At 39.5% G+C, this 27,143-nt stretch overlaps 1 protein-coding gene across 3 annotated transcripts in view; it reads left to right on the forward strand.

The window, feature by feature from the left end:
* The window catches only part of LOC110838519 (uncharacterized), a 581,802-nt gene that overhangs the window by 12,737 nt on the left and 541,922 nt on the right, over positions 1-27,143 (forward strand). For 2 of the 3 annotated variants that reach the window (XM_087348331.1, XM_087348333.1), the window contains exon 1: positions 17,922-18,008. The exons of the other annotated variant lie outside the window; for it this stretch is intronic. The gene's annotated coding sequence lies outside the window, so the exon portion shown is untranslated. Of the gene's footprint in view, positions 1-17,921; positions 18,009-27,143 lie in introns of those variants that run through there. 3 annotated transcript variants of the gene reach the window in all.

The raw sequence follows: 27,143 nt of genomic DNA on the forward strand, positions 1-27,143 counted from the left end.
CAGCTGCAAAGCGCCAGGTGCCGAATAAAATGGAAAATGATTTGAAAGGAAGTTGGCTGATATGCCTCAATAACGGAAGTAAAATTCGGCAAAATGGTTGTACTATACTTGTACATATTTTATTGTTAAAAATTATCATTCCGTTTTCTAATGCATTTGGTAAAATGTTCCACCAGTCTCATGATTCTGTTTTGTATAATATTTTCAAGTGTGCCTTTTGGTTATTCTAAATACGCTCCTCGACCTAAACACATGTAACAGTCCTTGGGGGCATTGAACGTGCACCAAAAACACCGGACGTTCTTCTGTGTTTCTCGGATTCTAGCCGCATTTTAGTAAATGTCCCCTGACGCATTCGTTTATCGAACTTCAATCCAATTAAATTCCTTTATTACAGCAAAGAGCCTATGACAGCAAATACTAATACAAACATACAGCGAAAATACAAATTAAATACAAAAACAAATAAACTACCAATGTAAACACTAATGTAAATATAAAACACTAAAAAATACTAAAACAATGCAAGGAAACAAAATAAAAGCATTTCAATAGTTTTCATAATATCTGGGAAACCAAATGAGTCCAAAGTTCGTGTTTGTTCCATTCTTTCAATCCGGCAGCCATATTAAACGTGTCATTGTGTTCTCGTTAATTACTGAAAGTAAGTGAATACCATCGAGGCGTAAAAGAGGGGACGCTTATTGTTTCATACATTCTCGTACAAGCACAGTTATCTAAACATACAAGCCACAAGTCGTTCATTGCACGTAGTATGATAGTTGTCACTACACGACAAGCCAGATATGTCCATTGGTGCAACGTTTTACGTTCTGATTACATAATTTGAATTCGTTTTTACCAACGTAATGTTTCATTTTATATCCGTTTAGTGCTATTTCATCTCAGTGATCAAAGGACGTTTATAGGCCAGACACGGTTCCATCTCTGTCACGTGACGATAATCCCGGATTTTATTCTGTATTGATTTTGCTTATTATGAAACCACAGCATCAGGGATTACGTACATTGATCTGAAAAGGTTTGCTTTTATCGGTACTAATAGTTTTTTTGTCTGACAGGGATTAATTAACTGCTTACGCCGACTGGGGCGAATGCACAAAGCAAGAATTGCAGGTGACAGAAAGTAAGCTCTACATTAGTTTAAATGCGAATGAAATGAGGGTTTTTTCTGTGTTATTCTGGTGTTTGGATGATGTTTTGTTCTGGTGCTAATTAAATCGTTAGATGTGTAAAGGTAATGATACTTAATTAGTGATAACTGAAACTGGTAATAATTAATTTGATTATTTGTTCTTTAGCGTGAAACTGAACCCTGTCATCTGTGTGGAAAGAAAATAATTAAGTCCGAGTTAGTAGAATTAAGAAAACATTGGCTCTATGAGGGAAGATACATTCGACGATAACAAATCGAGGAAAAGAGTGGGAGGAATAGGACAAAGGGGAGTAAGAATGGAAGAGGGAACGACGAAATAACCCGCTATGCTCCACATACAATGGCGAGTTCTTCTGTCAACAATCTTGAAGTGACACGTGGGCTAGTGCGCAGTTTTACTCAGGCAGCAATTTTTACTAACTTAATATTTGAAACTGTTTGGTGTAAATAAGTTACAGATTATTAGTAAGACATTTTCTTGTTGTTATTGTATTATTATTATATATTGGAATAACATGTTAATTATTTACAGATTTGTATTCCTTAAATTTGCATGCGAAAGTTATTATTTTCGGAACAAATGAAAATAATTAAATGACATTTTTAGGTCCTTGGAGACCATCTTCTGACTTCTCGCATACGAAAACGTATATCGCTCTTATTCAGTTTAATTTAATAGTAATAGTTTAAGACTGAGTGGGTGTGAACTATTTTGTCGTGATTCTTTAAAACATGATTACGTAAAAGCTAATATAAAATCTTTGATAATACTTTAAATACAGTTTTTTAAAGCTCAAAGAAGTATTTTCAGTCTTTGTTTAATGTAATTCTGTCACACATGAAAAGGAGTAGCATATGAATTTTCACTTACATCAGATGGTAAATTTTAGGTGAAGTTAATTATCAGAATTGAGCACGGAGTAGAAGCTTAATATCAGAGAGGAACATGTGTTGCCCTTGTGTTGAGAGAGCAAGTTGTCAGCCTGCCTGCATGGCTCAAAACTTTATTTTTTACAAAAAAGAGCATTAAAATAAATAAAAACGACAAAACAATCTCATACACAAATTTAATAAAATATACAATTATAATAAATATTTCAAACACACAAAAAAGAAAATTTAGAACGGATGTAACCTGCATAGTAAACGAAGAAATTCACAACTGCTTTTCTTTCTTTACTGAGTGTAAATACGCCGTTGAATACATTAATTTGCGAAACCCAACAAGGACAGTCAGGTCGGAAGCGTGCAACACAACTACAAGACACTGACGTCTGGGGAGGACTGGTGCTTATAGCATTGCCATCGTCAAACAATGAGCAGCAAAGCTGACAGGAATCCCCAATCCCTCAAGTTCTTGAACAATATCAAACTTCCCGTTTCTTCATTGTCTCAGTGGATCTCAACAAATTATGTAGACGCTTTGTCGTATTTGCCCTGTCCTTTGTCAGCATAAAGCTCCCTAAGTCCCGAACCTTAGAATGTACTATTACGGCGATAAAGTACATCGAATTAGAAGCAGAAATCTTGATTTAAGGGCATTTTAGACGCCCGCAGCGTTAAAGTTTACCCTTGTGGTGTATGGTGAAATGTCTTTGCAAACACTCCCTCCGTGTCCGCCCACTATTCACAATACACCTATAATATTTCAGCGATGTCACCGTAATTGACGCCGATTTTCACCTTCGTCCATCGCAAGTAATTTTTGCAGATGTGGAGTAAACCTCCTTATAATGAAACTGGAGGTAACTGGACTTGTCCATCGCAGCGGGAACTTTCTGTCAGCGGCCTTACACGGTGAAGGAAATATATAAAAAAACCCTTTTATTTCAGTTTCAGACATGTTCCGTCGAAGGCTGCCACGAACACGAACTTTGATACTCATACGGAAAAAGCTGTTCAGTAAACTGGGATGTCTCAGAAGGTAAATTAATTTAATTCAGAGGAGATAATTGCTCTCTGATTTGTTACACAGTACACAGTCATTGCAGTTACGTTCCAAATCACGAGCAGAATTGTAATGTTACTCATACAAACGCGTGTCCGTTTTAGTTTTTCATTTTGCTTTGTAGTAAACGAGGAGGAACTATGAACATATTTTCAGTCTGCATGTTTCGTCTTTCAGGCGAAATCGTGCTGCCATCTATCAGTGGTCCTATGAACTACATGTTATAGATTTCCATTAAATGTCGTATGCTATGTGTGTCATTAAAACAGTTGAAACTCGTATTCTTTTCCTACAATCGGAAATACCAACTTGACGAATGATCAAAGTCGTGCGATGGAAGGAGTATCATCCGCCATTACCCAAAATCTTCTGCGAGAACTGGTAACATCATCGTTAGTGGGAACGTGTTCGCAGATAATACGACGATCTCCGATACACATTAGTATCTCAAAAATGGCTGGAAAGAGTTTCATTACGTTCGGGGCTGAATAATTAATTATTACGTTCTTATGGATTGAGGTGGATTTGTCTGTAAATGTGTCACTTCTACAGATTAAGACGATAAATACTTGAGTGTATGAAGAGAGTAATGGTACCAATTAAAGGTTGCTTTGATTACCAATATGTGTTATTATATACGTTTAAGGAGACTGTTTTTAACTTTTGCAAACCCCAGGGAGTAGGCGACTCTTTTCCAGTCCTGTTGCTTGTTACATAGTCCATTAAATGAAGTTCTCTTTAGCACGTGGTGAAAAATAATTCCTTTCCACGATATTCTTTCTGCGTTCAGCGTCCTTATTGAGAAGCTAACGGTCGCTTAGCTGTTTGAGGAATTCCCCGCCTTTCATTACCGCGTTCAGAACAGCTCGCCACGGGTCCACATCCTAAGTCAATATTTTTTTAAAATCCTTATTAATAGTTTCTCTCATCTACGCCGATGTCTTCTTCAGGGCTTGTTTTCTCTCTCTGCTGTCACTTGCATGCTACGTGCCTCACCCATCGCATCCTCCTAAAAAGTTCTCATTAAACACTTTTCTCCAGCCTTTTGATATTCTCTCCCTCTTGGGTCCAAATATTCTCAAAATAATTATAAATATTTTGGTGATCCGATTTCAGTCAAATTATTGTTTTTTAAATCCGTTTCTTAAACGAAATTTTACAAATATTTCCATTCCTTATTTTCAATGACGTATATTTTTCTAAGGGATAATTTTGCGCTTAACAGATTTAATTTGACTTACTTCAGGCAAGACTGAGACCACAATTTTGTATTTTAGAAAACCAAATAAGTAACAATTAAGCTAGTTTATTGTTTCTCTGCATCTCCATGCCTCGTCTGTTAACCAAATACAATTGAGAAGATTTTAACACATTTGAAGATTCCTCGTCTGCCTGACGCCCCATTTGCTAGCTCAATATCAGAAACTGCTCTCCCAGTAACAAAGTAAACGGATTTATGTCGTGCCACCACATCACGAACTCTCTTGGTTATACGCTGTCCTGCGTACGGTATATCGGCAGCATTATTTAGGAAAATGATGAGTCTGATGATACAAGAAGCAATTCAGCAGATAGTTTTCTCCCCGAATCGATTTTATACAACAAGGACATTGTACGATCCTCAACTAAACGTTGACGAATCTAGTAGGAGTTAACTTCATATCCGTTATCTGTGCTCTACAGAATGTGTACATGGTCCAGTTGTCTTTCTCCCGAAAGTACTCACTGGATTTCGATTAAACGCGGTATTGGCGGGGTCCACGCGGAAAAGACGTAGGACAAATCTAATTGTCGTTCTTGTATATCCGACACGATTCCTGCGTTACATGAAGACACCGCCTTACTGAAATAAGGCTTGCCTCACTTGAAGTTTGAACGTAAAATGACATATCTTGTCAAGTTCTACAAGTTATTATTTTAAAGACAGATTATATTTTTATAGACGCTAAAATTATGTCAGAGTACCAAATTTATGGGCTTTAGAAGAATAAAATTCTTGCGCGTGAAGTTAGAATCTCATTTAATCTGAGACACACAGTCGTGGAGTTTGTCGTGAAATATTTCGCAACTCACAAGCCTTTGTTTCTTGTTTAATGAATGCCTGCAGTTTGTGCAAAGCGAACGGTGAGTTATGCGGCTTGCAAAGTCTGTCCCTACGGAAGAGAATCTCCACGTGTCAAACAGATTCGTTGCGATTTACTCAGTTTAAGGTAACAGAGAGCACGTTAAAGGAAAAGCCACCAGGACGACCACGGCTTTCAGAAGATGTCCCGATGTCCTTGTTCCATAATCACAATGTGGACTCGTAACGCAGCTGGAAAGGTGCATTTCATCCCAGAGTAAAGAAACGCGTTTTGGAAAATTCTGAATTAGGTCAATTAGTTTACTCAGATGATTTTAGATTCAAACTATATAAACCTAGCGGTCTTAAGGCCTTATTTCAGTACTGTAAATCAATATTCGTTCGTTATAAGGCACTTCGGCTATGTGGCAGCCTACTGGTCTCCTATGGACGGGTTCATAGACAAGATTCATATTTAAATCAGATTGTTTTCTTTCTTGAAGCCACAATGTTATTATTTTAAATTATACTAAAGCATTATTATAACAACGTCTTGTATTTTCCGAAAATATACAACCACACATCAATGTGTGGCGTTACTGTAAGTGCCACTGGCACCAAACTCAACTCTGAAGTATGTTCGTCCGCCATGTTAATAATATCGATAGTAGAAAATCGAAAAGTACGATTATTTGGTGATCCCCAATGAAATTATAACCGTATTAAATTTAATTTCGTTTCATTCAGCGGTTCTCGAGCTGAATCATGCTGACAGACAGACAGACAGACAGGATCACCTCCATATTCCTTTATTTCTTGCTCATAGTGCAGAGAACGCAAAAATACTGCCCTGTGAAATTTCATGAATTCTTGTTCATTGAGAACACGTTATAGACGTGTTTATCAAATTTGAGTGTTCTTCGATGAACCAGAACATCTTAACTTCATACTTACATGCAACATGTAAGAGATTTGTTGCTACAGTTAACTTAAAACTGTCTATAGAAACTTCAGTACTGAATAATTTCTATCGCCCTACAACCTTTCTTTGTTTACGTGTCAATTTGCCGAGGCCTCGAGCCACGCTTTCACAAATTTGTTTAACAGAACGTCGGGGCGGAGTGATTCGTTTTCGGGAGGTTCCTTGTTCAAATTTCAGCCTGGTGACCGGACAGGTTTTTCGTGGTTCCCCTCAAGGGATAGGCGTTCTTCACGCTCAGCGCAAGCGGACAACACGGGCTGGTCCATGTCCTGGGAACTAGACAACCCGCATGACTAGAAGTCACTGTTGCTCAACAGTGGTCATTGCGGGAAGTGTTGAAACAATGGGATCACACTAGGATAACATTAATCTGTTACCATTGTAGCGTTTGTTTGTCATTTGTTTACCCGCGATCAGTCATCGTCAGGGATTAGGCTTCAGATTGATCTTTCCATCTTCTTCGTGGTCGACCTCGATCTCTTTTCCCGCTAGGTTTGTAAATAAGCGCATTCGTTCAACATGTTCTTTCCAGTTTCTTCTACAATCTCCAATTTTGTCGATTGCATTAAAAATATTCATTTCTTATTCTATCTAATCTAACACATCCTTCATTTGATCTTCGGATACTTAACGCCTGTGATGTGTAACGTAAAATCGTTTGTCCATGGTCGGACTGGGACACGAAAACTTAAAATCTCAAAAGAAGTAGCTGCTTCCCTCCACTCCAAGCCTCGTACAATTTTAATGAAGAGTCCTATTTTTCTGAATACATGCTCGATAGCGACAAATATATATGCCCAAAGCGGGATTTGAACCCACGATCCCAGCAAATCGATCAACGAAGAGCAACGTCCTAGTCGGAAAATCCAATGTCACATTGGGAAGGTCCTCGAGGGAACAATGGAAACCAACAAAAGAAAAACTTTAACTTTGTTTTGTTTTCGGAGGGCTCTGAAAAGCCATTAATATTAATTTATATATTATTCCTTCAAAATAGGCAGACATATTGGCGTCTTTGTTTGACAGACCCTGGCAATACAAAGAGATTACGAATGGCTGAAGTTATTACGCCAGATGGACGCCTACACTACTCCCGTTTTTGGGACTTTGAAAATGTCAAGCGCTTGGTTTTCGTTGTACAGAGAAATAAACGTGTGATTAAAGACTCCAAAGAACACGCAGTGGATCGATTTAAAGACGAATAAACAATATAAATGAAACATAAACTTAGAATTAAAATTATACTCGTATTTGAAAGTGAAATGATTATTAATTAAATTGGCAAGAAAAGGCCTCCATGATAGACCTTTGTATAAACAATCTGAAAACAGATTGATGTTTGTTTTAATATTTGTTTGACTGTGCTCTCGCAGACCTGGAAGTTTTCAGTAATTACGGGAGATAGCAAAATGGTCTTCTCTGCAAATGCTGGTACCATTGGAGTTGTATAAGAAGTACCTCTAATGTGCATTGTGAATACTTTGGAACAACACCGAGGTCTGTGCAGCAACATTGGTCCTATTTTCTTTCTGGTTGCGAGGGTGGGAGACTGTAAAGGCGATAAGAATGCGAAGAGAATGAAGGAAAGAAAGAAAGAAAGGAAATGAGAAACAAAGAAACGTAAAAAAGCTCAACATAAACGCGATTTGAAATCTGCGAATAGCATTAAAATCCTGGAGAATTCTTTCTGATATTTTCTGTAGATTTTAAAATTTGTGAACACTCTTGTTAGTAGAGCGGCTGTTTGTTCTCTCGAAACATGATCTTTGAATTCTGTGAGTGGCAATATTATGTCAAAATTGTTTGGCACACCTTCGTGCCTGTTTATCTGGGCGATGACGTCATTATGAGGATTCCCCGGGGAATTCCCGAATTTGTTGCCTTCGGCATCGTGTTTGTTTGGGGATTCCCAAACATTACTTCCACGCTCAGGTCTTCAGGGCCAGTGGTGTTATCCTGCTTTTACCAAACTTTGAATGCGTCGACGGAGTAGTAAAACAATAAACAATACGTCCAGCGGTTGTCGAATTGCTGGGCCGATATGCGACAGACTGCAGACATCCGACAGCGTGTTGATGGATTGTTAAACGACACCAATCTTTTTCACCTTAAAAAATCTTTTAAACTCTATAACATTTCATTAAATTAACCACATATCTAAATACAACACAAACCAATTTATACAAAATATATTAAATAACAAACATAAAGGATTTTGGGCTACATCTATCGTCTAATACGCCGATAGGCCTGTGAAAAATTGTCGACTTTCATCCAATAACCTCTCACACCCGCAAACCAGAAAATGTGACCTGATCAATGGAACTTCGTCGCACTGTTCTAGGGAGGTAATTACGTATATATGACAATGACAGTTTTTGTTCTTTCAAAAACCGGCTTATTGAACTAATTCCTTCAGATTATAGTTGTTTGACAATTATTTCAAACATCCATTAATATTAAGTGCAGTAATGGGCCGGTTAGTTTCATATCTTTGTCCTTCCTACAATTACATATTCGGGCGTAAAATAACTTTCTATCGATAAATATAAATTCTGCCTTAAACTGTTATGTGATATGTCGGTTATCCACAAAAGCCACATTCTGAGATCATAGTGATTTAAATGAGAAAATTTGCATACATTTTCTGTCTTATAAAATACATTACACTTTTATTTTCTTGTGATTTTAGCGTAGTCTACATTCTGAACGCGTAGTGTAAATTTCAGATACACATCCAACAACTAACGCAATGTATTATAAAAGGTTACTGACGTATCTAGAAGGTGGCAGATCGAAGTAAATATTTTGTTCGTATTAATTTTCTATCTGAATCTATATTGAGAAAGTAAAGTAATGTAATATTTACATTTAAGTGCCAGATGGCTGACACGGGGATTTCAACGTTGTACTACAGTTTAATGCAGGAGAGAGCAGGTTTTTGTTTTCTCCCATTTTCTGTTTGGCGTAAGGACCAGGAGATTAACAAGTAAAAGACCGGAACTATAATAAAATCCGAAAAGAAGATACTTCTGCATATTTTTTCTCGTTACTAACGCATTTATTATTATTTTTATTTAGTGTTCTGTCTGAGGACAGGTCCATATGAACAGGATCCTTCCATCCTTTTCTCTTCTCGGACTGGGACCTGTTCATATACGTTCTTGGCAGATGATCCAGAAGTGGTTTGCCATTGCCTTCTTCTGTGTGTGAATGGAGTAATTGTTGGGATGCCACGGAGGAAAACTCCGTGTTGCCTAGACCACGGCCTTGCCCAACACAAGTTATAAATTCGGGCAACGCCGGGAATCGAACCCAAGGCCAGCGTTCTAACCGCTAGACCACCGTGGCTCACTAACGCATTACCGGTCAAGTATGTGTTAAACTCGAATCTGTCTGTGACTTAGAGTCAGAATAACACACGTATTACAAACCGACATGTAACATAACACAAAATGGCATAGCACAGTACAAGAAAACATAGGAAAGTGTACCTTTAAAATTGTGCTGTGCACTTGACGGTTTTATAAATGTTTTACCAAATTGTGAGCAGGGTGGTACTTCCTGAAATGCATGGCTTCAGAGAATACACAGCGGAATAGTTTAAAGCGCATCTTATGCAAATAGACCGTGGAACTGTAAACTGGACGTTGCTGTTCCGTAACAACCTTCGGTGTAAACGGCGATAAACGTTCAAATTGGAACGTTGAAACAATTCTGAAAAGCTAAAACTTGTTTCTGGCACATATTATATAACTATTACCATTAACAGATCTACATTCAATAACTTACCAACCAATCATCTCATCGGCTGTCTGAATGACTAACATATTAATTACCTTCTTTGTAAGATCGCTCTCTGGAAAGTGAAATACTGAGCTGGTCAACAAATTCCTGCTTTAACAAAACCGGAAATATTAGCAGCTAAACAAAAGCTCAGTTGGATCACATTTTAAGCTGGATGAAATGAGTCCACACATTCAGAGTATTTGTCACAGATAACTGGCGCGTTTGCAAACAAATCATACGAAAATGAGGTCATTAACTTTCCAACGAAATTTATCTGCACGTAATAACTACAGAACGGGCAAACAGATATTGATGAAACTATTTACAATGGAGACGTTTAATAAAATCTGTCGACATACCCACTTTCAGTTAAGATGAAAACAAGTCGGACAATTTATATGAAGATATCCTCGTGTTTCTGCACGTGGATGTGATGGTGTGACAGTTTCCCCATACCTTGGACAACGCGACTACCTTGACTACTACAGTTACCGCTGTTACCTGGGGAATCCCCGTGATGACGTCATCATCGGTCCTGACAGCCGCCAGACACAAGCCGGACAATCTGACTTTACTGGTGCATTTTACAAACTGTAAAGAGCAATCCCTGTTGAACGTGCCAGAGTTGTTACGTTGTGTTTATAATATTATATTCTCACTTATGGACGTAGGTGGACTCATCCCTTGAGATTTTCCGACTTCGGATACATTTCTTACCACCCTAGCGTGCTACATTCCCCACGCATCTCATCCTACTTGGTTTAACTAGTCTGATGATCTCTGGCCAAGAGTACCCCAACTACGTTTCATCGCCATTCCATAACCAATTCCTCTCTGTTAGCTCTGAATATCGTTTTCTCAAAAGCCCTCAGTTTCACTTATAATTTTATGTTAATCTTCTGGGTTGTAATGATGTGTGGACTTGTACGAAGACACCGAGGTGTCGGAGGAAAACGTAAGTCCACACGAGGTTCGGAATTTTGATAGCCAGTTACGTAATCCTGTTTACGACGGGAGGGAATCCGCTCGTTCTAGACAAAACGGAGGGCGTGATTCTCACTTTTAAGTGCATCCGGATGCAGTAAATTCTAAATCATGAATATTAATATTTCAACATTACAATTTAAAGACGACGACTACGACGAGTAAGGCTTTTAAGTTAAGTGCACCCGAGGTTGCTGCACTCTCGAGATCCATTTAGCTGATCAAGTAAAGGGGAAGAATGAGTCGGCGGCTGTCACGTGAGCGAGCTCTCAGGACGCTGGGGACACAGGACATGGCGGAAGACATTCCTCGTACTTACCACGCACCAAACAATGGAGGAAATAACTCAGAAACCGGCGTCCGTGTTTTATCTCAGCCGCTCATCTGACTGCTCTCTCTACAACTCTACAAAAATGTATTGTTATCTTTTACTGTAATTGTAAAGACGTAAACGATTTTGAAGGAACAGGAAGAAGTGTCGTGCTCGAAGACGCCATAATGAGGAGGGGGGGGGGCATATCTAGTTCACGTTCTCGTCGATTTACTAGAACAGTGCGAACTTCTCCTAATTGAATATATGAGGCTAATAATTTTTGACAATTTTGAATTAAATTGCACAATATCGTTAAAGGTTATTTATACAAATAAAATAATTATGAAGTAGCTGCCTTAGGTAAGGTTTATGAATATTGCAATGAAGCTTGAATATGTATATTGTTGTGATCACCGTATTTCTATAATGTTTTATGTGACAGAATGCAATATCCTAGAGCAGAAATTCTCAAAGTTTTTGTGCCCAGCGGAAAATTTTTCACATCAACCCAGCGTTACTGAAAGCCGATGATCGCAATTAATTTTAAAATGGTTTGTGACAGAGGACTGCTTATAGCTCGCGTTTAGTTAATGCTATATGTACGAATGTGGATTTATGGCACCCCTAGAACAAATCTGTGGTACCCCAATCACAGTTTGAATATGGCTGTCCATGGGTATTCTAGAATGCGAATGAACGTTCTAGAAATTTGTAGAAATATATAAATTTCTTCAGTTGAACGAAATGTTCTTCAATACGTCTTTAAACATTGTCTAGAACCATCGAGTTAGACAGAAGTTGGTGATTTCCGAAATATATAGTCAGAAGCGTTGCTAGCTGATCGTTTATGCAGTGAAATAATGAAAACTCGCAAGACAATGAGACCGTAAGCACAACAGTTTTGTCGAGATGGCTGAAATTGAATATCTCTATCGGCTTGGACATTGGATCACTTTCGTCGGTGATCTACCGTCACGTTGTAGTAAGCGATGCTTCGTGTCGGATGGGTTGCCAGGATTCTTTCCTCCCTTAGTTTGGGCGTTCAAAATTCGCTTCGAAGAGAAGTAGCTCAACCAATGATATCAGCATGTTCACTTCTTTGCTACGATTTCAACACCTAATCCAATTTCTACGCACTAAATATGAACGCGTACTGGGAATATGGAAGGAACGTTCGAAGCATTCTTAATGTTGGCATTAGGTAAGTTTCGCTCTCCGTCAGTTAACCTTGTTAGGTAATTGCATCCGTACCCCTACCACTGAAGAGGAGTTTTGATGGACCCCAGAGTCTCTGTGGGCGTGATGGAGAAGAGATATTCTTGGTCTTACCAGGAATCACAAACTAGACGAAGAAACAACTCATGAATAATTACATTAAATTCATTTCAAACTATAAATGTATGGGTAATTACGGACGCAGTCAACTGCAAAAATAGAGCAGCTGTGATAGCAGGTGCGTAATTCATTTCCATGAACAACTAAATGCTTTGTGCTTCCGTGGCCAATCATGGCGAGACACTGCACTGAACAACAGATTTTCCTGTTTAAAATACTTTACATCAAAGAAAACTTATCGAAAATTCGTATTCGTACATTTTAATGGGAGAATAAGAATTTAATTAATCCAGAGAGAAAGTGTTTTGTGCTGAACACTTTTCTGTTTCTCTGTGCCCATGACTGAGGAGTCTGGCTGTTGTAATCACATATCGACATATCAATACAAATTATTTTAATTGGTGCTGGCTGCACCACAAATGTAAACATAAGTCTATATTGAACTGCAAATGTCAGTTATTTCTTTCAGATATTGATCGACGTTAACTCTTACATGACTCTAGCATTCACCGTCCATTTTATATTTTAAAATTCTTTCCCCTTATATCGTTCACAGAAACGGTAGATACAAAAGTTTATTTCAAGCTTTGACCGAGCTCTGTATTGCTTAACAACAATAAATGCTCAAAATGATCACATCGTAAGCCTTTCGACACTTTGGTCTCCTGCATATCTCAATATCGGCAGTGTCGAAGTAAGATCAAACCAGGATACTACGAAGTGTGTGGCGAGAACGCATTGCGGGCTGGTCCGTCCGTCCGTCCGTCCTAATGTCCAGTCGATTCAACTCTAGAATCACTGGACGAACTGAATGCAATTTGGTGTGGAGGTTGTGTTATACTGCACGACCTCAAAATCGTGCTTTTTATCTTCTTGCGAGGTTTGGTAATAAAATGACGGATGAGAAAAGTCGTGAGGTAGACATTGCGGCACTGCGATCTGGTGGTCAAAGCTGGAGATATCGAACAAGGCGAAGTTTTTACCTTAATACCTCCAAATGCACGTTACAGTGCGGAATGTAATTTCCGAGCTTGTTTTATAAACGCATGGAGATTTCGTAATAAGTAAGGTTCGGATGTTCATGACCTGAAAAACCCGAGAAATATGTATGCAAATATGCCCCAAAAATAGCGAAATGTAACCTAATTTGTTATGAAAAAATATTCGCTAAAATTTAAAAAAAGCGTTTTGTATTTAATCATGTTATTTATGTACATTACATTTCTTTGTTTCATAGCAATTTTAATCAAATACCTCAGTCGCTTTAAGTTGCCTCGTTTTGGATCAGCATCAGATGTTGAGTACACGTGCTCCTATAACAACAAGATAAATTTTAAGAAAGAGCCTTTCATGCATTTCAAATTCGTTAATTACAAATAAATAAACAAAATTCAAAATATTAAGCACCTTTCTTGGCAGCATTACAGTGTATAACGATGTGCATTTTCAAGGTCTCAAATGAAAATCTTCTTAGATTGTCGTACAATACGGTCTTGTAACTTGAGAAGCTCTTTTCGACATCACAGACATTTCATGGCGTTATCGAAAATTACAGCGACCGAGGAGTGGTTTACTGTATCAAGGATAAGTCACCAGGGCGGTCAGCAAAGAGCGTGCCAATTATGACGTAACAGGGAGGCACATAGTTTTTTCGTAGTGTTGATTCGTCTGGAATTAACTGAGTCGTGTATTTCTCTATGAAAAATTTGAACAGCTCAATGTTCACTTTGTTCAGTTGGCAGACGACAACATTTCACACAGGTCCTTTGAAAATCCCGAGGTCTTGTTTGATGGTGAAGTTCTTGCAGTGTTATCGAACAGAAGTCGTTGCTCGTTTTGATTACTGTTTTTTCAGCTCAAATTATTTACATGTTTTGCCGTAACACAATGTTGTAGCACATTAAATTCCTTACCAGCTGTGAGTTTAACTTCACAAAGTTTACCGAACAGAATTGTTCCATCATAACTAAAATATTTCTCGCCGAAATCTTTAACAAAACCTCTTAACTTTGCACTTTCAGACCACTTCACTTTCTTAACTTACTGAAGGATTCACTGTAAGTGTCTGAGAAATGTAGTTAGAAGTAAAAATATGAATTTTATCCTCAAATTGTAACCAAAAATATGCATTTATATGCAAAATAAAAACAGCATAATTGTGATTATGGTAACCCAGTAAGTGTTTAATTTCAGTTTCGAATGAAAATAGACGCCCCAATAAAAATGTGACATGTCACGAACATCCGAACCCTAGTTATCACTTACCAATTTCTTGTACAGAAAAATCATTGCGGTTTGAGTTGAGTTTAATATAACTCACAGGTGCCCCTCAGACCCCAGTAACAAATTTCTCAGTCATTTTGGGGATGGACCATCGAGACAGAAACAGCTAAGCTGCATGCATGCATTCATCTCAAGCTCTTTGTTTAAGAACGCAGGGTACAGTAGAATACAAACTAAACAAAAGACTACCCCAACGCTGTGACAGCAGGTTCAGAGTCCTGTTCTGCCCTGGGTGTGACGCGAGGCTATGACGTCATTTGCTAACCCACGTGGTATTACCAGCTGATCGGGGCAATGACCTCCCGGTCGCCGGTATAGTAAGCCGTCTTTGTCAAGGTAATACTGATCTTTGTCGAAGTTATTTCTACAGACGCTCTGACGAAAACTGGCGCTCTGCTGCTCTAGTCATTTGTTTTCCCGACTCAAGGGCTGGATAGACTTTCCTGGGCGGAATTCTGCTGTGAAATCGAACTCCGCTAATCTGAGAGACCATCTCATTAACCGGGAGTTGGTGTCTGAGAATTTCTTTAGATACGCCAAAGCTCGATGGTCAGTTCGGGCTACGAACTAACGACCATAGAGACAGCTTCGGAAGTGACGTGTGGTCCACACCAGAGCTAAAAGTTCTAATTCACTGGAACTGTATCTGTTCGTGTTCGTTTAACTGTTCAGAAGCACGGGCTATGGGTCTTTGTTTCGCGTCTTGATACTGAGACAGAATACATGACACCGCTACTTTGCTAGTATCGGTTGTGAAAAGTCAGGGAATATTCGACTTGTGGCTGTAGCTTTAGATTAGCTCTCTCCAGCCTCTCTAATGCATGTTCTAGACTTCTAACATGCTCTTCAGGAGTAGAACTGAAAATTATCAAGTCATCTACGTAACAGTAGACCTCCGTGCCTATTAAATCTCTCAATACTTTGTCTATCAGGGACTGAAACGTCGAAGGTGAATCGCATAAACCAAAACATAAGCGATTATATTCGTAATGCCGAAAGGGTACGCTAAATGCAGTCTTGTATTTCTCCGCGATCTCCAATCTCAAAAATCCAGCTCCGCGAAGTAACGGCTTCCATGCAAAGACGCCACCGCGGGAAATGCCTGAAACTTGGTTAGTGCATTTAGACCTCTAAAATCTGTGCACACTCTCCATTTGTGTGCGCCATCCATACTCCTTTTTCTTAAGATACGCAGTTGCTAAGAGTAGACAGTGCTTATTTTCAGTGGTTTGTTGTCCTGAGAGCGGAAGTTCAATGTCTTGTCGTTGCTGAATTATGTAAGAATGTTTTTTTCCATCTGTAGATCGTAATTCCTGAATAAGAAGCCTTGTGCTGACAAGAACAGAGTATCTGAGCAGCTCCGTAAACTAATGTTGATTTCCTGACTCAAAACATTAGCAGACAAGAGTGTGCAGACTTTCCTCTCATGATCGTAAAACACAAATAACCCACCGAAAGGAAGCCTTTGTTTACGAAGAAGGTTGAGAAAGGAAAAAGTGCGTTTCGGAAGCACAAAGCGAAAGTTAGGTCCCCAAATGACTGGCCATCTTTGCTCATCTACGTCTGAGGTAACATGCACTGTGAAAATGTGGAAGGAGTTTCAAAGTTACTCAGTTAATCTCAGTCAAACAAAAATCTATGAATGCAGTGCTTCATTTGGGACTACGTGTTGCGTACTTTTGGCCGCCAGGTTGTCTTCAGACTAAGCGTTTCGCTGCTTCAAAACACTGCTTATTTACATCTTCAGGTGAATTTAACTCACGTCATTATGCAGTATAATTAACATATAAAATGTAAGAATACGGCCAATGTACATGACTCCAGTTTATTAATTAAAATGCACTGTTCAAAACAGAAACGTGTCATGTGTAGATTATTTTTCTCGTTTCCCATCAAACGTGTAGTTAAAATGGCCAGGCCGCCGCTGATACGTCACGTCACTTCCTTTAGAAAGCTAAAAGTCGACAGTTTATCAGAAAAATCTAAAATTCCAAATTGCAATTGATTTCTTTCCTATGAAGACTTGCGTTAACGAAGCTGTAAAGGAAAGCGTGAAAGTGCGTTGTTTATCGCTAAATTATGAAGTGGCCGTCAGAAAACGGGAGAGTACATTGGCCTGTCCACAGAATTGTCAAACTCTTGCTATAACTAGTCCCTACTTCGGACACTTGAGTGTGTAGATTTGTAATAAAAATGATTGGAAGCTGAAACTTAACAATTTCGTGAAGAACATCGCAAGCAAATTGTACTCCAGGACCCCGCCTTAATTATGTAAAGAACGACAGCCCGGAAACAACGACTGCAAGTCGTTAATAAGAGAGACTCTTAAGCGGCAGACTGTGACAATTGTGTACGTACATGTAAGGAAGCGATTAACATTTTTTATTACTATGAACTGCTTTTAAATAGGGAATAAAATTCATGTACCACAACTTTCATTTACTCATGAGATAGTAAAGTTGCGTCATATTGTGATATAATGAATATATATTTTAAATCTTGTCCGTCTAATCACAATAAATTCTTATTAAATATTAAAATATTACAATAATTAACATTTAAAATATTTAAAATATATCAAATGATGTTCTTTATCGAAATATTCGATTTACATTAGACCATAATTTAATATTTAATAAGAATTTATTGTGATTAGACGGACAAGATTTAAAATATATATAAAAAAATATATATTTTATTTACTCATATTCCTGTTGTTTGCGATATACGCAAAATAGAATAAGTGACAGCGGCTAGCCGCCCAGAAATTCAATCTGAACACTCGTCTGGCCTCTGTGAATCTGTCCACCAAATCGGAGACTTTAATGTGAACGTCACTGATTTACCTGGACACAAAAATCGAATCATTCATCGAAAGTGACGGGCGCATTCTACAATATTAACCAAGCAGCTTGTTCTTAGTTACTAGTAAGGAAGGAAGATTGCTGTTCAGTGTTGCAAATGGCAGAGTTGGTGGCCCAAATATGGCCGGTGTTGGTAATATCGCAAGGTGCTGCCGCCAACGGACAGCCATGGAGGCAAATAGCAGGCACAGTCTTCAGTTGTGTTTTGTGAAAGCTTCGGGGAAGTGAGTGTTGTTTTACGTCGTGGTTGTTTTGAAGAACCTGTTTGACGGTGAGTCATGAAACACTTTGCTATTTCATTGTTGTAGTAGCTAGATCCGACATTCTATGAAATTACAGGTTTTGCGATCTGTGAAATGCACAACGGACTCTTTGTTTATGTGATCCAGAACTGGATAATCTGACTTGGGTTTAGCAAGGTAGCCGCCATGTTGAAATATCACAGTGTGCCCAATACTCTGTTCATAATATCGCATAGTAGGCGATGTATAGCTTCTATTTTGCTTTTGATACAAATGTTGTGGTTTAAACAGTGGGACAAGGATGCGATGGGGTAAGCTGTTAAGACATAAAGAACAACGATACGGGTGTATTGACAGCCCTGAGGCTTTCAAAGTTTCTCGGTCAACCCGAAAAGATTATGTCAAGACAAACGATACTGATACCTATTGAAAAACTGCCGCACGTATCATTGGGAAGAAATTGAAAAGCTGTTAGTTCAAAACTGTTTACTTATGGGTTAACAGTAAAACCTTTGCAGCGAATGGCATTCGAGCTGGCTATAAGGAAACATCAGACGTTGTCTGTTGCTAGAATTAGCGGCTTTACGCGTGAAAATTTTTAAACAGTTTTTTGGATACTGAAACCGGAACTTAAACTCATCAGATATTGAGTAGGCCGACTATTTAATGTCGACGAGACAGCGCATCACACAGCCAGAAAGTGATTTCACTGAAAGGTCACTCGCATGTACAGAAGCTTTGATCAGCCGCTGGAATTCCGGTGTTGGTCTTTCCTAGAAAGACGATGAAGCCGGAGCCCGCCTCAGTCGCAATCCGTCAGGGTGGATTCAGCTGGGTCTGTTTACTCAGTGGTTTAAGTGGGTTTATAGGCGCATTAGCTGCTCTGGCTGTTAGAGCGTCTACTAGTTAAATTATGCACCAGTTGGTCTTAGAATCGTAATCATCGGTAAAGGTTGGCGAGGTGTAGGAAAGCCAATACTTGTTTTAAAATTTCATGTCTCTGATAGTGTCTATCGTGCGTCTAATAGCATGCATTGGGGAGTCCAGGAGGACGTGTTTGTTGCGTTACGAGGGGTAAACATGGGTGGTGGATTGCCAGATAGAATGTCGCTGTGTCCAATCCTGAGGTGGTTCATCACTGTTGTTGAGACGATTAGAAGACCACCACAGAGTGTCACTAGTTTAACATCTCGTAATTTGTTCCCTGGTGTGTGGTCCCAGTCCTAGAGCGTGTGAACATCGCAGCTGAGAGATGTCCGTCCAAGGCCGAGGCCTTGGCTGCCGCAGGTGTCCAGATACCCAACAAATCAAAACAAACTTTTGCGATTTCTGGGGGTGGAACACTTGGATATAGATTTCAGCAACGATTTCGATGGTCACTGAGAAAGTGCAAAGCGCTGAAGATGATGTCGAGGTTGGCGGATGAACCGAAGCCTCAGAATATTGGTGAGGACGCTGATATGTATGAAGGCACTGTCTGTCGTTCGTTGTACAAAGGATCCATCAGGATACACCGCGTATGGTCCTGATAAGAGGAGATCAGTTCCGCGGATTAAAATTTAGTTAGTCTGAAGGGATGCTGCGTCGCTTGCAGATCTCGTTAAGTCGGAGATCGCGGGTAGAGTAAGTGGCATTCCAGGGTGAAATTCTTGGATGTTTAACGGGGAAAATTGTATGCAGGTTAATTTCATAACCAGTGAAACAGTCGAAATGTGGAAAAGAAGAAACATGACTCAGCGTCGAGCAGCCGCCATTTGCTTCGACAGCAACAGTGGGAGAGACGCTCAGTGCACGTTTTGTCTGAAAGTGCTTTGAGAAAGAACATGGCACCTGAATTTATTTGAGTATTTTGCCTTAATAGTTCATGAAATTTCCTTCAAAGTGTTGCAAGTTCAAACGTGGTACGATTTAATTTTCTCACATCGCATTTATCCTCCTTTGCTGTTTGTTTGATTTAAAACTTTGGAATGTGCGATCCATAAGTAAAGTTCCACAAAAATTAATTTTCTTAATATTTTTAATGTTTCTTATAAAGTCCATTTACCTTTGACGGCGAACTGTCTCTGTTTGTAGTCATGAAAGTGAACCTAAGTCAATTCCTTCACAAACATTCAAGCAGGCGACATTCAGAACTCTTTTTTTTTCTTTCCCAGAATCAAAAATTCTGAGTCCCGAAAATTATAATTGTTTATCTCCACGACTAAATATTGTAGTCGGGCTTCTAATATAACGAAACTCTGCCGTCGCACCGGGACCTAAATCTTAAGTGTGCGACATTTGGGCCATGCGCCCTGCTTCTGAGTCAATTTAAAATTACAGAGAACTTGAAGCATTATTTCGTGGAATCGTATCCTTGAGGTATCGACTTGTAATTAACTGTCCTCAGGGCACGAACCCAGTGCAGCATCGATCTGATAATTGCTGCTTCCGTGTCTCACGCCTAGGCCTTACGTATTCATTAATTAGAGGTATAAATCTTGTTGGCCTTGAACGAAATATCATGCAAGGAAATTAAAACTGATTCCTTTAATTTCCGTAAAAATTTACTAATAGTCGTTGTAAATCCCAGAATCTGCGGAATGGTTATCTGTAAATTAGATATGAATAATATACTGACAGATGTCGTCACATTTTGGTGCCTCGCTCCTTATCAAAAGGAGCATCGTTGATTTGAAAACATGGAAAAATATAACTTTTATTAGATTCATATTTTTGACATGGAAGATGGTGTAATACTGACAGCACTAACTATTGTTGCTTTGATGATGACGAATGAATCATGAAAATTCTCTGGGTTCAATAAACTAATGACGAGAAGGGTGGATCGCTGTGACATTCAGTGACTTGTAAAAATCCGGAGGATCAAATCGTGGTCCTTAGTGGTAAGGATATGTAACACCTGCTTTAACATTTATTTTGCGTACAAAGTATTAAGATGTCTGTCTTCTGGGTTGTAGCGTCGTGCAGTCTGGTAAATGTTCACCGACGTTTCAGAGGTCCTTGCTGCCTCCGTCATCAGGGCGATGATGGAGGCAGCAAGGACCTCGGAAAGTATCTACCGTATATTTGCTTCCAGTTGCCAAGCAAATAAATGCATTCTCCATAAAGATTTAGGGTAGAAATATGACCCGAATTGAAATCCGGTAACCTCATTCGCCGAGTGAAATTCCGTCACAGACATGAGAAGCCAATTTTAGCAGCGTTTTGAACAGAGGACAAGGAAAATGCAAGCCATTCGCACTTTAATAAGTGGCGAGAGTTAAAACCAGCAAAGACGTCGAGAGACGTCACAACACGTGCTGTTTAAGGCACGAACTACTGTTTTCAGTAAGTGCTTAGAGGAAGGCGATGACGCCCCAGCACGAGAAGAAACAGCAAATTCTGCTCCACTGAAGACCGGACACACACAAATTGCGGGTTCAGATGAGGCCTATGGCAGTTCGTGGGTTTTACGCTGAGAGATCTCAGACGGAAATTCGGCGAACCTGAAAATGCGCGAAGCTTTGTCATGTGGTAACATAGGTCCTTTTGGAAAACAGGAGACGGTCGGTGTGCGCTCAGGCACAAAATTTGTGAAAGTTGTTCAGGAGGTCATTTGAGGTACAAAATGCGAATAACATTTTTCTACAGATTTCCAACCGTTTCCGAGTGTGGTCATTTGGTGGGGGTTCATAAACTTGAAGGGCAGTTGTCAGACCAGACAGTGCCTAATTTACTAATGCAAAGTATGTAATTTTCGCTATGAAAATTCTACAAGTTTGCCGTGGAGATCCGATTGTCTGGCCTCCGCGTTCCACCGATCAGACCCCTGTAGATTTTTTACTTGTGGGGACGTGTTCAATAAAAGTTTTATTCCACGGAAATTCGGAATCTCGACTGTCTAATTAATCGTCATACATGGACAACTAGTTTACTAGTTCAACGTCGCTGTGAGGCATAAACTTGCGTGTGTGAAGGCGGAGGGAGGACACCTCGAACATCTGTTGTCTACAGTGCAAGTCCCACCTACACGAACTCAAAAAGAATTAGTCTAAAGCGACTACTGAAAAAAGCTATCGAGGGCAGAATTTGCTTCCTTCCTCTATCTTTCTTTCTTTCTTTCATCGCAACCAAGAAAATCAGTTGTCATGTTATGGTCACACGAATATTCCATTTTTGGAAAAATGTAAATTCGTCGTAACTCGGAAAATGTATTTCAGTTCCTGCTCCAATGCCCTGAAGAGTTTTGCTTTACCTTTGAATCACCCTGTGTTTGTTATATACACGCCCACTTCTGCATTTAAGATTGGTAACATATTTACACTTAATAATAGAAAAATATTTCATTTTAAATTTCAAACTTGATGTTTATAATTGTTGGCCGCGGCATAGTCTAATCGTGACAAATTATGCCGCTCCCCGTTAGACCTAAACAGTTTCCCTCTTTATATTCCTCTAAGCTCCTGTGTTCTTCGCATTAAAAACAAACAAAACACACAATGCAAGGAGTAAAATTATCATCGATCGGCATTTCGGGCTGATCTCTTGATTTTAGTGAGTTTATTTGTCGTCAAATCCTGCCTCTTATAATCTTCACCCTTTTATATATCAGATACGAAAGTAAACGATTCTAGACATTTTGTTGAAACGCGTATTACGGTAATAATACGTGTTGCTGAATGTAACACAAAAAAGTAAATTTCTTCTGAAATTTAATCAAAAGTAATTCTTGTCGAAGATGGCTGTCTTCTAGATTGTTCAGCCGTGTTTCTGAGGTCCGTGCTGCCTCCATCATCATGACCATCGCCCTGATGATGGAGGCAGGAGGTGCAACAACCCATAAGACAGCCATCTTCGTACTTACTGATGTGAGAAGCTCGAATCCTGCATGATTAAGTCCTGTTGACAAAACTTAGCACTGAGGATGCGTCTTCGTGAGGTGGAAGGATCGTAACAAATAGTGTATAGGTCACAGTTTGGAAAATGGCGGCCTTGGCCTCTTTTAGACCGTGTGACTGAAGAGGAGAGATGGCCGGCGCTGGACAGTGACAAAGGAGAGAAACTGTGAAGCTCCACGTCCGAACTCGAGCCAACTTGACAAAAAAGAACGTATCTTTGGATGCTTACGCAGGTCCTCATATAACTTGTGAAATTGGGCTTTCAACAATCTTTGACTTACAAGTGGAGGGCACCAAATTTTATGTATACGCTTTGCCCTTGAGGCACCTGCCGCCATTTGTTTCGGCACGCTGTAGAAATCCACAGAGAATATTTTTTACGATCGAAATCAAGGACTGGGTACGTCCAGAATACAAAACAAAAATGGAGGAATTAATTCTGGACTGACTTCGTACGACCTCCCTAAGCGCAAGGCATTCTTAAAACCTTTTGGCGTAGAATTTTGGCCACAGGGCAAAACCTTTCATGTGCAGTGGACGTGTTGGGGGGGAGGGAGATCCCACGTGGGATGCAAGGTCCATGTGACATGCTGTGTCGGCACTCTTTCCACAAAACAACGATGGGATGGAGACGCTGTGTGACTCTGACAGTCGTCTGAGACCTTGATTACGTCTCGTGCACTGATCCGCGGCTCAGTTTTCACCTGACGCGTGGCATAACCCAACGCTAGATCGGGTGTTCTCGCCCTTTTTCGCTGGCGTACCACTGATTCTAACTTGACATATTAAATGCGTTCAGGGAAAACTGATTCATGTTAATGTTATCTTTCGATTTTCTTACTTTGTTCGCGTACCACTCAACATTGACTCGCTTACCACCAGTGGTACGCGTGCCATAGGTTGAGAAACGTTGCCCTAGATGATCGTATTGAGACCGAGAGGCCTCAGAAGAAATGAGGTAACGTGGAAAGACCATTCACATTAGAAAATCATTAGTTTTAAAATGCGTTGGTTTGCAGTTTTGAAACTTTATTGGCCTGAATATTTGTTTCTTGCAGATGCAAATCTTTTGACGCTAGTTCATATGTCGCTTAAACTTAAGTACGAGGAAAGCGAGTTTCTTGTCGTGTATCTCAAGACGACCTGACCAAAGTAACGAAGTTCGATTTTAGCGTCCGTATTTGAACACGAACTGCCAAGATCCGTCGGGTTGATTCCGATATTTTTGCTGTCTTCCAGTTGAAACGTTTTCACCATCTGAACAACAGCTGACGAGCCCCTGAAATTTTTGATATGTTCGACCTCTTTTTCATCCAATTCTTCTTCCTTTCTTCCTTTCTTCCTCATTTCTGCGCTTTGTTCCAAACCCGAATTTTATTTTATCCGCTAACGACGGTCGCTGTTTCTCTATAAAATGCTTCGCTCTGTCCTGTCTGCCTGTAAACTTAATTTTATTTTATTTTATTTGTGTTTAATACGAAGTCCCTGTCTTGAAGCATTTACGAACGCAATGTCTGTCGCTTTTGTCCACGTCTGAATCCGCAGTTGGTGTGCGAGTGGCTCTTTTTAAACGCATTATCGAAGTGTTCATTTGGTTACATTGAAGGAAATTTACGTACGCGTTCGTTTTACGCTCTGGCGCAAAGGACGTAAGAGTGTGACGTTAATTAGGGGAAGGTCTTACAGTACCGGCACGTAAGGATTTCAGGGCGAGGGGAAGAATGTGTAATGTGAAATTTAAAAAAATCTTATTGATTTTCACAAATTTGAACATTTTTCTTCGCGAAAAATATATTTTGAATAAAACAAAATTGTCAACAAAGTAAAGAAAGTGTTTGAAAAATTGTTTAGATTTTCAACATTACAAAAATTTGTGTCTAGTATCGGAAACTACAGCACTTATGAAGTGTTTCTCAGTTTGGATAGAAACTTTCAGTCTTTATGAATCTTAACGTATTTTGCAGGAATCACATTTGAAATGTGACATATTTCCCACTCTTTCGGTGCAGTTTTCATGCGCCCAACCACCGCTGTTGTAGGTCTTTTACATGCCTGACCAGTTGTTCCTTCATCTCATCGGCGAAAGTTCTCCGGAACCAACCAATGTCGAATGTCGTTTTCACCATTCCCCCTTCTTGCAATGTTCTTAGTTCATCTCCAAGGGAACTTTTGGGGCCTGAAAAAGTATCTGCTTCTTCTCGTACCGACACCCCCTTATTCCTAACCTTATCTATAGCAAGTTTCATTTCATCTTCTGTCCATTGTCCGTTGCTGTTCAGTCTAATAGGAAATCTAATTTTAATGCCTGAAACAAAATAAAGAAACACCCAAACCAGTTATCTCTCCAATAGTAAAGAGAACCGAGTTTATGTAATCATCGGCGGTAAAGAACAGAGGCCAGATAAATGGTATTTGTTCTTAAATTATATTATCGAGAATTTTTGTTTGTCCGGTAATACCAGAAACCACAATGTCGGATATTAGACGACAGACATGCAAAGGGAAAATGTTTATTGCTGGAACAAAATCATTCTACACATACAGTCTATAGTTGATAACAACATAAGTAAAACAAATTGAATAATAATTTAATTTGCCAGAATTAGTTGAGACAACTTTCCAAAAATAAATAACATACGAGCTCAGAAGTTGTACAAATTGAAATATTCACCCTCAGGGTCTGATTTGGCTCAATGGATTTACTCCAACTAAGGATCGTCGTCTGTGACTATCAGAGGCAAGACTCCGATACTTGGTAGGTGACACTAGTTGGCGACGTTTCCGGAAAAAAAATAATATAATAGACACTCTCCGGTACTACACGACCTTCCTCTATATTTGTTTTGGTGTGATGAGTGAGTTGAACTGCATATTGAAATGTTTCATAATGCGAATGAATTAATTCAATCACGTCTGTCTGAATCAAAAACGTTGGTCTCAACCCCCCATTTCGATTCTATTGACTTTTCATTAGAAATTCTGTATTAAACTCTGCTCTTTGTGTACCTTTCTGTGGACTTGCAGACTGAGTCTAGCATCCACACTTATTCTCTCCCTGAGTACAGCACTGGGAAGCCATATCCGTCTTTAAAACGTCTTCAATTTCCGGAGCAGAAAACTACTTAAGAAGTGGAAATGTGTAGGTTCATTTATTTAGCACATACAATTTATTATTTGCCAGTTAGTAACTGACTATCCGCTGTTCGAGTCCCGAAAACAGCTCTCCAACATCAACATGAGGGACTCACTCCCTGCACAAGAGACAGGAGGTCGTGTATATCTGAATACGGGTTATTATAGCAACATCCATAACCAGTACAGTGTTCGCAATGTAGGTTACTGCATACACAGAATTTTGGTTTGTATGGATGACAGAATATTCCTGGGGCATAAATGAGGGGCGGACCGAGGGGCTGGTTTTATAGGGTGGGAGGGAGAGATAGAGTTTTGGTGGGAAAACTTCTTGGAAGACAACCGTTTGAGAAAACGAAGAGGTGATGGGAAGGAAGCATGAAAAAGTCTTCAGGAAATTCGTGTATGAGTGGTATTTGTATAGAAGTGGCTCAGAAACACACTAGATATGAACTCTAGACTGTGTTAAATTTTCTAGTTCCGTTACAAGACATCGTAAATTTATGAAACGACTCTGAGACAACAAATTACTTCTTATGTTCTTCTTAATTCTACCTCAAAATTGGACGGTCACCGTGTAGCTGTTTTAATATCATCATCCCGTACGCCTCACAGAAATTAACTGTTGAACTTAGTGCTGTAGAGTAAAATGCTCAAATCCGGCGTGCAGAGATTGTTCTAGTGCGTATTCAGGGGATCCATCACGTTTCTCATTCTTTTACCCTAGTATTCAACACTGTAGTGTGCAACTTGTGTAGTTAAAATGCGTCATTAAAATACAGGAATCGGCCGTCACACGGACACGGCTTCGAATACGAAAATGGGAGTCTTCTGGGCTGTCGCGCAGTGAAGTCTGGCAGAAGTTGACCGACGTTTCAGAGATACTTGATGCCTCCATCATTGCCCTCATTTTGGAGGCATGAAACATCTCTGAAACGTCGGTCAACTTGTGCAAAATTTCATGGTGCAACAACCCAGAAGACAGCCTTTTCAACTTTATATTCAACGGTGTAATTATTCTGGGTTCCAAGCTTATTACGTACTATTTCACACACTCTTAATTTTAATATTGAACGGATTATGCCGCTTATAACTGGAGCAGATAATCATCACTCGATTACTTCTCCCTCAAGATCACTAACAGGTATGACGCGT

This window comes from Zootermopsis nevadensis, unplaced genomic scaffold (genome assembly GCF_977971745.1).
Source record: "Zootermopsis nevadensis isolate Lab colony 2312 unplaced genomic scaffold, Znev_1.0 Znev_ptg000013l, whole genome shotgun sequence".
Classification (NCBI taxonomy): domain Eukaryota; kingdom Metazoa; phylum Arthropoda; class Insecta; order Blattodea; family Termopsidae; genus Zootermopsis; species Zootermopsis nevadensis.